Source organism: Oryzias melastigma, linkage group LG3 (assembly GCF_002922805.2).
Source record: "Oryzias melastigma strain HK-1 linkage group LG3, ASM292280v2, whole genome shotgun sequence".
Lineage (NCBI taxonomy): Eukaryota > Metazoa > Chordata > Actinopteri > Beloniformes > Adrianichthyidae > Oryzias > Oryzias melastigma.
The window spans coordinates 24,016,989-24,032,008 of NC_050514.1; the positions used below are offsets into that span (position 1 = coordinate 24,016,989).

The following is a 15,020-nucleotide window of genomic DNA, read 5'->3' on the forward strand; positions in this document are numbered from 1 at the left end:
GAACCGAAAACTCAGAGTTTTGCCGAATTTGGAGTTCACGAACTCAGAGTTCCAACAAAACCTGCTTCTTGAAACGGGCCCCTGAGAATGCAAAAAAAAATAAATAAATAAATAAACACCATGTTGTCCCTGATCTTAAAATAATTGATTATATTTAATATATTTAGTACACATCTTTGTTCACTTTAACTTAAAATGTATTTTTTACTTTTAGTCATTTTAATTACAAAATATATATAAAAAAAAATTTCCACATGCGCAACTTAAAATTACAACAAGTCAAAACTAAGTACTCAATTCTTTGAATAGTAACAAAACCGCATTTGTGCACTAATCTGATTTGAGACTCTTCAAATCCAAATTCTTCCCTTCTCCCTACCCCTCCATTTGTAGGGAAGTGGTGTAGAAAATATTTTTAAGTCCCACCCTCCAAGCGGAGGGATACAGACCCCTCCCTCACGAGGGGGTTCTGCGTCGCTCTTTGCCGCAGACAAATGGTGCTTTTCTTCGTGTAAGTGTGCTCTGAAGCATAGAAATTTTACATTTAAGTGTAAGTAATGACTTCTTGTTTTAGTATGACCTTTTTAAAGTGCTGTTGTTATGTATTTTTGAGCACTGGAAGCTCTGCGCTAATACTAGCTGATCGGCGACTATTGGTGACATCATCGACCGATTCGGAGACGCTATTTTTTAAATAACTCTCCGTTTGGTGGGCTAAATATAGGGGTAGGGAGAAGGTAAGAATTGGGATTGGCCCCAAGATTCATGTGTACGTGATGTGTTTAAATGCTGTTAGAATGTTGGGAATCAAAGTTTTCCTATCAGCTGCTTTGCACATAGATTGCAAATAATAACAGGTGAAAACTTGCAATTTTCCTCATTTTATTAAGTAGATAAGCAATATAAAATAAAATTTAAAAAGTCTAAATATCTGTCATTTTTAAATCATCAATTATACTTTAGTGTTGAGTATTTTAAAAATGAACATTTACATTTTTTATATTAATGATCAAGCTTATTTGTGAAAGTTATTTATTTATTTATTTATTATTATAATTTATTTATATTTTATTCGTTTTATGTTATTCACTTATTCAAAAGTGGGAAAATGTAATGTTTTCACCAGATATTATTCACAATCTACTCAATTCAGTTCAATTTTATTTATATAGCCCAATATCACAAAAACAATTTTTTCATTGGGCTTCATACATCTAAGTTCACAGTGGCTGATAAAACTCTGATGACCCAGGATTCTAGCAGCCTTCAAATGCATCATTTACACAAATCCTGGAGACAAATCAGATTTGTGCATACATTTTAGTTTTGTGTTTGTATATCAGGTAGTTTGAGTGTAAATGTAATGATTTGTGTGTGTTGTTACTTGTGCATATATAAATTGTATTTTGTAATGTTTGTACATGTGAATACACTATTGCAAGCACATAAAGTCATAAAGTTATGCACAAAATGTATTGTATGAGTTACAAATCAAGAATTATGTGCACACAAATAGGCAGACACAAGTTACAAATCAAGAATCACACATGCACAAATCACATGAGACTATTTTATCTCCATAACTTTCAGTTTGGACATAACACTTTCATTTTTAAATATTTAACAATAAAGAATTAGAGTAGTTTATGGGACATATTTGATGATCTTGTGTGGCTATTTTAATTTAGTCTCAAAAACTTACCTGTGTCTGTCCAGATGTGTTCACCCCATCAATGTTTGCTTCCAGAGTCTCAAGGTTTTATTCAAAAAGAAGTTTTGTTTGGAACAATTGTGAAATGCTGGAAACACTGATGTGAGGCAGTACAAACTGAGCATGACAAGCTGGACGTATGGAGCATTTCTCTTTGTCTCATTTCACCGCCATCATCCATCACACTGCCAGAGTCCTGCCTGCTGTCTGGAATGAGTGATGGGACATGCTGATCCCATCCTCTGTATCCCTCCTGCTCTGATTGTTGGGAATGAATTTTGACATGAGGCTATGAAATGATTCTGCATCAACCATGTTGCATGTGTACAACCGTCCTTTTGAGTAGTTTTTTTTTAAGTTTCCACTTTGAGTCCCAATTTTTCAAAATTTTTAGCCTCATCAGACATTTTTGTGTGTGTTTTAAGGGCAGTAATTATGTAATGTTGATGTATGTTGATTTTACATTTTGGATTCTCATCTACTGTTCTGTTGTTTTGTATATCTTTGGATGATCACATGTTCAGATGCTCAATCTGAACTTTTGAAGTATTATTAACATTATAATAAATACAGTAGCTACTATGTGGAAACAGAGAGCAGAAAACTTCACTTCCAGACTAAAGGTAACACACTTTTAAAGGACCCAACACCTGTCCACAAGCTCCTCCCCCAGCCTTGGCTCCAGGGTGGAGCCCCAAGTGTGTGGTCTTATAAACCATTGTCAACCAGCCAGTGGTGGACTTAGCATTTTGGGGGCCTCAGGCAAACAATATGGGGCCCCCCTACTGCGGTTATATTAATTATCTTTTTAAAAATCTTTACTATTGTTGAAACATTGAATAAGTTCATTATTGGTCCACTTTTAGGTAGAATTAATGTCAAGAATCCTAATGTTTTCAAAAGCTAAAAATTGCATTTAAATGTTAAAGAAATATATTGTATTTGTAGTTGGACAAAACATTACTTTTATTCAATGCACTAATTTATTAATCACTCATAGGAACTTGTCGGTCTTCCATCTTTTCTTTAATTTGTTATGTTTTATTAAAGAAGGGAAAAGAAACAAAAACACTTGAATGAAGAAACAAAACAGTAGCCTACCCATATGCAGTGGCATCAATCGTAATAAAAAATAAATATTTTCAAAGTTAACATTTTCTGCCCCTCCCCTTTCCCTTTACCTCCTTTTCTGTCCCTTCTCTCACTCTTGGCTTTCTTTGTCTTCTTTTTTAAATTCTTAAATTCTGTTCTTATTCTTATTTTGCTTTTCTTCTAGCACTTTCAAAAGTTTGGCAACAAAGGTCTTGCTTTTTCTTTTTCTTTGCCTTTTCCTTTTTTTTTTCTTTTAGAGCCACTCGCAAAACTGTTTCATTTTACAGCTTTTCTTTTTAAATCTCTTTAAATCATCATTTAATTTCTGCCAGTAGATTGAGGCTTTCTTGCCCCCAAAGTCATCTAAAAACCCATCATAAAGCATCCCAAAAATATGAATCAGTGATTAATTAACAGTAAATAATCATCAATTATTTGTTACTTCCTGATTTGGTTGAAAGTCCAACTTTGACTCATTTTTAAAAGAATATTTTGGTACCAGTCCACCATGACCAGTTTGCTATTTGAGACTATACCACAACAAGTCAGTGTTTTTCAGTACACTAGTGCACCATGGGAAATTAATCAATTTAACCAAATTGGTCAAAAAACCACTAGGCATTGGCAGGATGTGAGCTGTGTCTTCAGGTTTTACATATATGAAAGAATGTAAAATAAAACACTTTTTTCTTTGTGTTTATTTGATTCATATTCACAACACTTTGATAAGAATGACTAGAGTTTATTTTTACATTTACAGTTGTCCATGTGCCTTGTGACTTTTTATCATGGAAGAAGTTCACCTTGGCTCAAAAAAGGTTGAAAAAACACCGTCATAACCGGCAGCAGCGGGATCACTCAGGCATTCAAATACTTTTGCTCTGATGAAGTGATTATTCAAGGAGTTTCTCCTCCACATCCAAAAGAGCTCAACAGATCGTAAGAGAACCTAAATGACACCTGAGAAGCCTCCTGGTGCAGCTTCACCCACACCTCTAACCCAGAGGGGAGAGAGAAATAGTCCGTATTCATTGAGAAGAATATGTTTTATAATGTGACCTAAATTAATTGATAGATATATGGATTGTCAAAGTTTATCTTCTGGTTGTTTTGGTTTAGGATGATTATTATTAGACTTGTGACTTTTGTGCTGCAAGTTCATGTTTAGACATAAAAAAATAACTTATTTCAGGATCATACTTTTGCTTTATTCGTTAGTTCTTATTTTCTGCTCTTTTATTACATTCTCTGTTAGAAAGCTAAAAGGGAATTTCTCTTTATGTGAGGATTGTGCACATTTTTACTGAAGTTTTCTCAGTTCTTGTTTCAGGTTTTCCCTGTCATATTTAGGCAGTCAATCGTCCACCGCCGTCTTGATTTGTGTCCTCAGTGTATAAAAGTGTCGGGTCATCTGCTTTGTCACTTTGTTTCGTCATGGGTTTTGTCATGTTCAAACAAATGTTTGTGAAATTATGCTAATGAGCCTGATCTCCTGCATGTCGAGTCCTACTTTTCTGGTTCCTGACACTTTAGAAACCTGAATGTGCCGAGACAAAAAAAAAAAAAAAAAAATTATTTTATTGTAAAGATGGCAAAAGATGAACACATTTTCAGAGAAGACTTGTAAACAAATTGTTTTTCATTAAAAATTAATGAATTAAATTAATTAAAATTGAAAACTTCATTTTTCAATCAGATTTTTGCACAAAAAGTCTCCTCATGAAAACTTGGAAACCAGAAAGCTACCTTGTATCACACCCATCTTTAGTATTTTATGTCACCAGATCCTTTGTGTTCTTCTGCGCTGAACATAAAGAGAGAATGAAATAGGATCAAGCGTAACATCATCAAGACCAAATGGGCCGTTTTTGATTGTGTGTCAGAAGGAGGAGGAACGTTTTTGACGAAACAGAGACAGGCTGATGTATAGATGGGAGTGAAGGAGTTATTGATTAAGTGAATGATTCTTTCCTCAGCTTTTTCCCTCTTTGTTCTGCTGCAGAAACACCGCACTGATGTGTGGAATTTCTCTGAATCTCTGAGCTAAGAAGCTGTAAAGACCCACTCTGTTTTGGGTAGATTTTTTTGTGTTTTTAACAAGTTCTTGAGGCTTTTTTTTATCATTATGGAGGACATATATTAAGAAAATTAGGAGTAAAATTGCATTTCTGAGTATTTTATGAACTCTTACCATCAGGGTGGCGCTAGTGAGCAATAAGACACAAAAGCAGCAGATACAAACTATCATTTATCCCAACATCCGTTGCACTACTAAACAAGTCTGACTGAGCACAGGAGCCCATTTTATCTAAATTATGAACTACTATATTAACTAGAAACATATATTTATACTTAAACTACCACTGTTTTACCAGTTTTTATTAAAAAAGGCTGTTTTGTACATTGTGTTTTTGACTTTTATGGATTTTAGACAATGTATTTGATATTTCACTGGTGTTTTAAATTTCTTTTACGATTTTAACCTTTTCTGACGTCGAGTCACTGTGCAGACAAATTCTTCTAGAGATGCTTAACTCTGGCACAGCACTTTTAATGTTCGATATGTTTTGTCTTATGCTTTTATGTATATGTTGTTTGCTGTTACACTGGAACTTGTACAGAGTTGTGTGTAGATATTCAGCCACTGGCACTGTGAATCCAAGACAAATTCCCTTTGGGAATATAAAGTATATTTGATTTGATTTTTTGATTGATTTTGAGAAACAGCTCAGCTGATGGGAAGGGGGAGCGGGGTCGCTCCACACCAGTGGTCCCAACCACAACTAACTACTGTTGTTCTGCAGAAACTATGTTCTAGAAATCAACACAGGTTTTATGGTTTTGGCTAAAAATGCTCATAATCATAATTAAAAGACGACAAGGAACGCTTAAGATCGAAATTGACCAGAGTGGCACAGAAAAACAAGATTTTTACCACATTTGATGCAGATAATCAGACACATTCAGACATTTTTGCCCAAAATTTTCTCCCTTGAGAAGAAACTTTGTGTGACGCACAAAGACAGTTTCTTTACAGGAAAAGTTGCAAGAGTGAAAAAAAATTTTGAACTGTTTCCATCTCATAAGGTTTAGGTTTTACACAATGACATCAAAAGACAAACTGTTCTCTCACAATCTTCCCCGAATGTTATTTTGCACAGAACAACTGGATTCACCCAAGGACACAATGAAAGATTTATTTGGGTGTTCTTTCCGTCTGTCTTCTGTTTACCTCTTATTTTGTGTCTCCTCTTTGTTCTCTCCCTGCAATGATGCGCAGAATAAACACACGGCTGTCTTCTACTTTGAAAAAACCCCACAAAAGGTGAATCTGTAGGTTTGGCTAACTGATAATAATTGTACATGTAATTGGTTTGTTGGAAAAATGGAAAACACAAAGATTGGTCTTGATCGCAGTGAAAGGAGAAATGATTATATTGTTGAGATAATGTGTTTTCTGTGCTTATGCGTGACATGGAAAATAGTCTTCATAGCGGTTCTCTGCATCCGAGCGGCTCTGCCAAAGCAGATGATTTTTATGTATTTATTTATTTTACAGGCTCATCTGCTTCATGTGTCCCTGTAGTTATTTAGTTGTATCCTCCTCATCCTCCTGCTGTGGATGAGCTCACCACTGTTTCCTGACTGACTCATCCAAATAAGTTACAGCAAAAAAGGTTTTGACTGACACCTTCCCACTCCAAATGTCAAGTACAGAGAATTATTCTATCTCTGTTGCGAGCAGTGCTGGAAACACTGAGTGTTAAACACCAGGTGGAACAGAAGGCACTGAAAAGACAATAAAAATTACTCATCCAGTTTGATGACGGATCAGGGATCTACAAGTATTTAAGCCTCAAATCCAACTTCAAACTTGTATTATCTCCCAGTGGAAATGTTCTCTAGTGGATCTTAGTCATAATCATTTATCTAAAGAGAAACGACTTTAAGGTTGTCAAAAATGAGGACATGACGGGCGAGCAAATTGTTTTTTAGAATTCCGAATTGACATCAGTCTCTAAAAATTTAAACCATGCCAAAAATTATAATCTACCAGCTTTGTCAGTAAACTGTAATCAAGACTTTGGCCAAATTCTTCCCCTACTCTTCTGTCTGGTGCTGTGCCACAGAGGAGACATAATTAAATAAATAATGACCTTTTTGTTTTATCATGACTTTTTAAAGTTATGAAATTAATGTTGTTGTGCATTTAACAAGCGCTGACAGTTACGTACTCATGTACTGACTGGCGACGAGTGGAATTGTGGTTCAAATTTGAAGACTCTACTTTTCCATAACTCTTCGTTTGGAGGGCTAAATGCAGGGATAGGGAGAAGCCGTCAGGGTTAGGAAAGAATTAGGGTTCTGTCTCTATGTCCGAATTCCTTCACCGCTCACTATGTACTGCACTATAGTGCATTTGCCATTTTGTAGTGCTGTCCAAATCTACAAATGTGATTCGCTGCGGCAACCCCTGATGGGTTGTGCCAAAATGTCTACACCATTAGAGTGACACAGTTCTGAGTCAAATGCCAACTGGGACAAAGATCTATGGACATGGATCTGGTCGTCTACAAGTGGATGCATCAAAATCGTCTTCAAACAGTATTTTTTTTCCTAAATCACAATAAATATTGAACAAAGATGTAAAAAATAACAACAAAAAAATACTCAGAAAATCTATTTTGATTTTAATTTTGTTTATATGTCCCCCATCATGAGTACTTTGATACTTTGATACTTGTTTAAACTTTGAGAAATAAAAAAAAGAGAAAATGACAAACAACAAATCAGGAAACATTTTAAATATATCATGATAAATAAAAAGGTAAAAAAAAATGTTTTTTTTTCTAGAATAAAATGTTAACTGTAAAGCTATTTTTTCTGTACTTAAAATGTCATGAAAGTTAATATAAATGTTCATCACACAACTGGAGTTCCCAGTAGAGTAACTCTAAAAGTAGCCTCACAGATGTGAGTCTCCGCCATGGCAACTGGCCTTAACTAGGCCTCAATTAGCTGAGCGAGACGGCACACGGGAACCCCTTAGACATCTTGAGAGGCAGCCCTCGGGGCCGGAGCAGAGCAGAGAGTTCAGGAGACGGGTTGAGTACGGCGAAAACCATTATTATTTGTGTGAGGTGTAACAAATACCCGCAGAACATTTTCCCACAGAGGACACTCGCAGACAAATATTATGAAGGCTGCACTTAGGTGCAGTAAGCAACTTCCGTCATGTAGCTGCTCCCATGACTCCTCCACAAAAGGTTTTGTGATGCAGATACTAATCAGTACAGTCACTTTTGTTTTATGGAGTTTAGTTATAATATTCCTCCTTAGTGTGTGTGAGCAAAAATGCAAAATAAAAACTGCCAGCAATGAAAATAGATGCAAACTAACAGAATTTGTTGGTTTCCTTTCTCATCAGTGTTCATTTAAAACCAATGATTATTGTTTTTAATTTTTAGGTGTAGTGTTTTTGATTGTTTATCTGCTGTTTGTAATAATCCATTACCTACCTTTATTTCGAATGAATTATATATTTTTTATTCTATTTCATAACCTTATTGGGCACTTCAAACAAACTAAATTTATCCTTCTCAGTGGGAAATTTCTCCCTCAAGGCTCAAAATTGGACAAAAACAATCATTTTTATGAACTATTTTTTAAAAGTCTCAACTGCTATTGGACAAACTTTGACAAAAAATCTGAAATAAATTGAGGAAAGCGTTTGCTGTTGTCCTCATTCTGTGTGATGCTTGCAGACACAGATTAGAAAGTCTTACTTTTGTCTTGAGCCAATTAAGTTCTATTGCATCTCTGAATGCAAATTGAAAACGTTCAGAATTTCTGTAGAAACTACAGAAACTTTGTGACTTTTATAGAATGTATCCAACAAATGAATCAGGATGACCCAGATGCAAGACAAGATGCAAGACTATAATTCTTTAATTAACAAAAAGTGCCACTTTAGGTGTGAATAACTCACAACCAGCATGACTAAATGGAGCAAAAAGTCATAGACCAATGAACTAAACTAAAGCAACAAACAAAAACACAGAATGCAGAAACAGAAACTCAAACAAATCGACCTAAAGTGCAGGCAGCTGTGCACCAATCCATGGAGAGACATAGGAGAGGGGGCGGAGCTACTGGAGAAGCCACAGCCAACCAGCGCAGAAAACACAAGAATGAGGAAACACAACTGACAGACTATATCAAAAACCTTTTCAACTGATTAAAAGTTTTTGAGGTTAAAAAAAAAATTTAAAAAAACTTTTGAATATACATTTTATTACACATTTAATAAAAGGTTTTTTTTTGTGAATTTTGCTTGTTTTTTTATACCCAACAGTCGCAGCTAAATAAAAAAAAAAATCTGATTTCCAGTCTACAAGAGATTTAAATTACTTCTACATATTCATATTTGAGTTTCAATGTCAGTGTGCTCAATTTCCACTTTTGTGGTCAACATAACAAGCTCATTCATGTTTATATTTGAGTCTTTTCAGCTTCATATTGTTGTCAGACTGTTAAAGAGCAGCAGTTCAATATCTTGTTTCTTTCTAGATGTCTAGACAAGGATATGCAATGAATCTATAACAATAGCAAACAAAGTATGTACAAACAACATTTTCTGAAGTGAAGATGACCTAAAAAGTCTTTCTGAGCATGTCTGTGATAAAATGAGAAAATCTTACCTTAAACATCATTAATCAGGTTCTTACATGTTTGACTGTGTTTTCAAACAATTCTACCACTAAAATGTTCATTTAAAATGATTAAGCTAATGAAAAATCATGGAAGCATGCCAATTTTTGTTAAATATCTCACTTTTTTCACAAGACTTGAAAGGCCTTTTTGGAAAGTAGCAAAAAACTCACACTTTAAAGTTGTCACATGTATTTAATTGTTGCCTTAGAAAAACTCACTGTAGTTTCTGCACCATGAGTTGTTGCGGGGTATAAGTCGCAAAAGCCAAAAGTGTAAAAAAAAAGACAAGAAAATATTATATCTAAATTGCACCAGAGTACAAGTGCGTTACTTCTGAACAACTCCACCAAGCCCAGTGTCATGCTATACTCACTCCAGACTCTACAATGTCCAATTAAGTGACCATTTTAATAAAAGTCCATGTGAATGTGTGTTTATGCATGTAAACTCTCACAGTGACACTTCACCACACAAGTTTTTAAGGCTTTATGTGCAAAAAGCACATTGAAAGTTAAAGCAGTGTAACTTTGACCAATCAGGGACTCGGATTTGGTAGTGACGTTTGCATAGCGCTCTTTTCTAATTCATGGAAGTACCAACCATTTGAAAAGCGATTAGGAAGGAGAAATTAATAATTGTCTGGCTGTAACTCTATGACACTAAGTCTTTCATATATCGGAATAGAGCTGTGAAAGAAAAAGCTTGGAGCAAGAGTCACAAGATTTGACATTTGGCACAAAGTCTCTTCCAACTGTAGGTACATGCACTAGTATCAGAGAACGACAGTCCAGTCAGTGTGATCATCCTTATGCTAAAAAAGCTTTCAAGAAGACGTTAGCAAATACTAAGACACACACCTACAGTGCCCTCTTGCAGATGTTAGAAAACTACGAACATAAGTCTAATTATTTTTTAAAAGTCACATATAAGATGCACCTGAGTTTAAGTGGCACCCCTTCTTAAATTATGCATAATGTTTTTCATATTCCAAAAAACACTGTAATTCTTTTCTATTTTACAAAACAAATGTTAAAAATAGCTTTATAGGAATCTGTCTTTAAAAAGAAGTGTATGACAAATGTTCCTGATGTCCTTTAACTCAGCTGTTGTTTCTGTCAAAAGTTGAATCAAACCAAATGGAAGTGTGTTGCAGATATTAAAACAAAACAACAACTTTGTTTTAGGTTCAAGTTGACTATGTAAATCTGACTTTGATTGGCCTTCCCATCATCAGCTTTCTTGACTTTTTATGTCTGGATCCAAGCACATACAGGGAAAATCAGACTTCCACAATCTCCAAAATTCAAACCCTTCTTCAACTGTCAGAATTTTCATATCACCCGTAGCCGAGCATTTCAACCCACATTTAAAATGAGCTCAACAACTTATGTTAAAAGAAGTGATTTTCCTCTTTTTTCCCCTGTCTCAGTCTTCTTGCATTATTCATTTGATCCCGATTAATTTATGCTCTTTTATTCTCTCTTTCTCACTGCTTTTTGGACGTGTCTTGCAGCTGTGGTAACACCCTGAATGAGATGACGTCTGTGGTCTGAGTGAGTCATTGAGACCTTTTAAGAGCTGCCAGGGAAACTAGAGCTTGCAGATTGACTCTACAGCCCCCCCCAACCTCCAACCACCCCCAACGAAGCGCATGATGTGGCAGCTCCAAACATCCCAAAACTGGTTACAAAACGAGGAGCAATGAACTTTGATATAAGAAAATGCTAATTTATGTTTTTGCTCCTCAGACCCTCAAAAGGGATTATATTACTGTGATGCACATAGAGATCTTGACGACGTGGCGATTGTGTTTCGGTCAGATTCAAACAGTCATAAAATGAGCTGCTGATGCACCAATCACTGGATATGCACAGAAACACCTGATGATTAAAAGGGGAAGTTGGGTCAGAGTGACCCTTTCACTTTGGTCTACACAATGGAAACTTTAAATCCTACTAACAGAAATAATATTAAACTTCCAAATGTATTTATTGTGCCAAATATATGCATCCATCCATCTTCCATTCCCTTCAAGGTCCAGGGACGCCGAGTTCTCTCTCAGCTGTCACAGGGCAAGCAGCGTTTGGGACAGATCACCAGTTCATCACAAGGCCAAACAACCTCAGACTTACTCCCAAAGATGATTCAAAATTATAGATAACATGCATAAACACCTGCTACCTGGAGAAAACATGCAAAGTCAACACTAAAGGGCCTAAGCCCAGATTTTAACTGAGCCTTTTCATTTGTGAAGTGGTGGCACAGCTACAGCAGCAACGTGCAACTCATGACATCAGCAAGAAGAACTTGCTGCTATATGTTTTTCTTTCAAAAAAGCTTTTTTTAATCACCACAAACCAGAAATGACTCATGAAAAATTGCAAAACAGTAAAAAGTGATTTTTTTTCAGTACTTCTTGATACTTTGGTGTTGTAGTTCATTAGAAATTCCCCTCTTGAGTAAGCCTGTCCCCATTTCCCATCATCCCTCTTGTTTACACTCTATCTCACTAGCTTACAGCCCCTCACAAGCTCAAGCTAACATCACCAGTGCAACAAAAAAGATTAGCAATATCAGAGCTACAGTTTTTAGCCAGATGCTAAAGATGGGTGGAAGGAAGGATAGAATTCTGGACTCATAGTGCAACCAGACAACAAGAACACGTAACCATTGAACAGTACAGTGCCAAGAGTACACAAGATGATTATGAAAAAAAAGGAAAAATACCACAGTAAAAGTATACAGACAAGATTAAAATAGTTGAAAATACATTACCTAAAAATGGTTAAAAAACACAACATAAATTTATATTAATTAAAGAGGGAGGGTAAGAATCCAGTACCTCCAATAGTTCCAGATATTAGATTGAAATACATAGGATGTGTAAAACAATTTCAGCTGAAAACTACTTTTCTGGATTCAAATCATGTTGGATCAAGAGCAGATGAAAGCCCTCTATTTGAAAAAGCTCAGGTTTGTGGCGCAGCAACAGCTCGGGCGAGCCAAAATCTCCCGTTCTCCACCACAGTCCTGAAGCATCCAGACAAATAGATCCATGAACGTCTTCATTTTCCTTTTCGGAGCTGGTATCTGGCTCTTAACTGTACTGCTGGATAGCTCTGATATTGCACGCCTTTTATTTATTTATTTTTGCTATGCTAATGCTAGCTTGGGCTTGTGAGGTGCTACAAGCTAGCGGGAGAGAGTGTAAACAAAGGAATGCTGGGAAATTAACGCAGCTAACAGTCCCACTCACAGACCTGTAGAAAGTACGTCTTAAAAAAATGACATAACCTTTTTGATTTGGGTTAAAAACTGCATAATTATAATTACAAAACCACTGGGAACAATCTTACAATAGAAAAAAATACAGTCGGAGTGGGACTTTATACCGTTCTTCTCTCCAGTTAAATGGTTTGCCAGCAAATGACCTCCTGCAGATCCCCTCACCAGGGGGTGGTTTTGGTGTCACTATTCTTCCACAGCACTAACTTCAGGGAATGTGCTCATTTGGTATTTTGTGATCAAGCCCTCCAAAATCCTTGATGGAACCAATTCATCGGTCATTTTAGACAGTAAGATCCCAGAGGAAATTAAAACTTGCATTCCTAAAGTTGCTGCTGCAATGAAATTTCAGCCCCTTTGTGGTCCCCTGATAGAAGTGCTTCTGTTTTTTTTTTTTTATTATTCTTTTAAGCTGTGACTTTGTCCTAAAAGTTATGGAAAAAAGTTTCTTTCCCCAGTTGGTTCAGGCAGAGAAATGGTGACTGATGTTTCTGCCATGAGATGTAATTATGGTAAATAAGCTGTAAAAACAAAGACGGTTAAGTCGATATCGCTTTATATTGAGCAGAATGTGGTTGATTTTTTAAAAAGAGTACTAATGAATGTGAAATAAAATACATCTAAGGTTTAAATTGTGTGCAGGAAAAGACCAAAGGCACTGCAATGAAGTTATGAGGGTGTTTATGAGGACAAAGCAGCCACGTTGCAGTTTTATCGCTCTGTTTCTTTTTGTGCAGGCGATGCTCGGTCCCCACCTGTGAACAGAACAGCTGTAAACACTCCTTAGTAAACACGGCAAAACACCTGGGTCTGCTTAGCAACAAGTGTGTGCATCCATCCATGCATGCAGACGTGTGATGGGGCAGTCAATCGCACTTTCAGAAGGAATAAAAGCCTCATCCCTGTGTCTCTTTTTGTCACGCTTCGTGGGAAAGTTTGTGCCCACCCTCACTTTGAAGTCAGAAAAAAAACCGACTCTCATATGTGAACATAATCCACAGAATTTGCTGAATCAGTCAATACTTTCAGCTCCAGATGTTCTCGGTTGTTAAAGCAGGATTCCTCAGAGGGAGGTGCGTGGTTTGAGGTTTACTACCGAGCTGTACACTCATACAGTTCCCAGGTATGAATGTTTTGATTAAATCTTATCTGACTTTGGTGGGTTTAAATTTTGACCCAAGATTTCATGGAAGACTGGATTTATTTGAGCCTCTTTTGCAATGACTGAGCTCTTTGTCTTGATGCCAGTGGGGGCAAGTATTTTTTTTTTCACTCACCAGCAGAAAGATTTCATCAAGTTTCACAGAGTAGAAAGTGATGCTTTTTGTGACTGTGCCGATTGCACAGCACTGAAGACTGCGGCTCTTGGGGAGAGATTATGAGGCTGTGGTCCGGCTGTCGGCCAACATACCTCACAAGTAACACACAGCCTTGAAATTCCTCCCCGCTTGAAGCAAAAAAGCCTTGAGTTGAAGTCTGTGCACCATTGTCAGGATTCTCTTCCTCCCATTTGACTTATGCTGCTACATATCTTTAACTGTTAATCCAATCAGTAAACCAATTTTTGTCCTATTTTCCTGCTACCAAAGTAAATTTGTAATTACTACTACGACACCATCAGGGCTCAATCTTGTCCTCTGCATAGAAATACAGCATAAATTAAGGTTGATGATCGCACACACAGGAGTGTGCAGAGTACCTTGACACATATGATAACAAATCTCAGCTTACTCAGTAAGACAACATTTATCTCCTCGTGCTGACAGTCACGAAAGACAAATATGCAAAACAAGTGAAATAGTCAGCAGGACCAGGTTATCTGCCTTCTTAAATTTTGCAGAGCAGAGATAATATCAGAGCTTCAGACACATCAAGCTCATCTTGCAAACATCACACAGGGACCCAGCAACTGGTGGAGCTCCAGACAAGGTCAGGCATTTTTTTTTTAGTAAATAAATAACTTTCCTTTTTTTGAAGAGTTATCTTGACAGTGTTTCACACATAGCAAAGAAAATTTATTATTTAGAGACTGTTTGAAGAGAGTGACATCCTATTGGAGGAAGTTTAGACACAAAGCAAAAACGCCAGAACAACTTAAAATTTAGAGAACATTCAGGTGCCTCTATAATACTTAGATTAATTGATGTAAGAGGCACCAGTATATAAAATATGTTTAACTCACTCAACTTGAAATCAAATAGAGGTCTAAATCTGTCAC

At 36.3% G+C, this 15,020-nt stretch overlaps 1 protein-coding gene across 1 annotated transcript in view; it reads left to right on the forward strand.

Moving 5' to 3' along the window:
- Positions 1 to 14,035: 14,035 nt before the first annotated feature.
- LOC112160888 (RNA polymerase II elongation factor ELL) overlaps positions 14,036 to 15,020 on the forward strand; it is a 40,331-nt gene continuing 39,346 nt past the window's right edge. The window contains exon 1 of the mRNA XM_036211071.1: positions 14,036 to 14,731. The gene's annotated coding sequence lies outside the window, so the exon portion shown is untranslated. The remainder of the gene's footprint in view (positions 14,732 to 15,020) is intronic.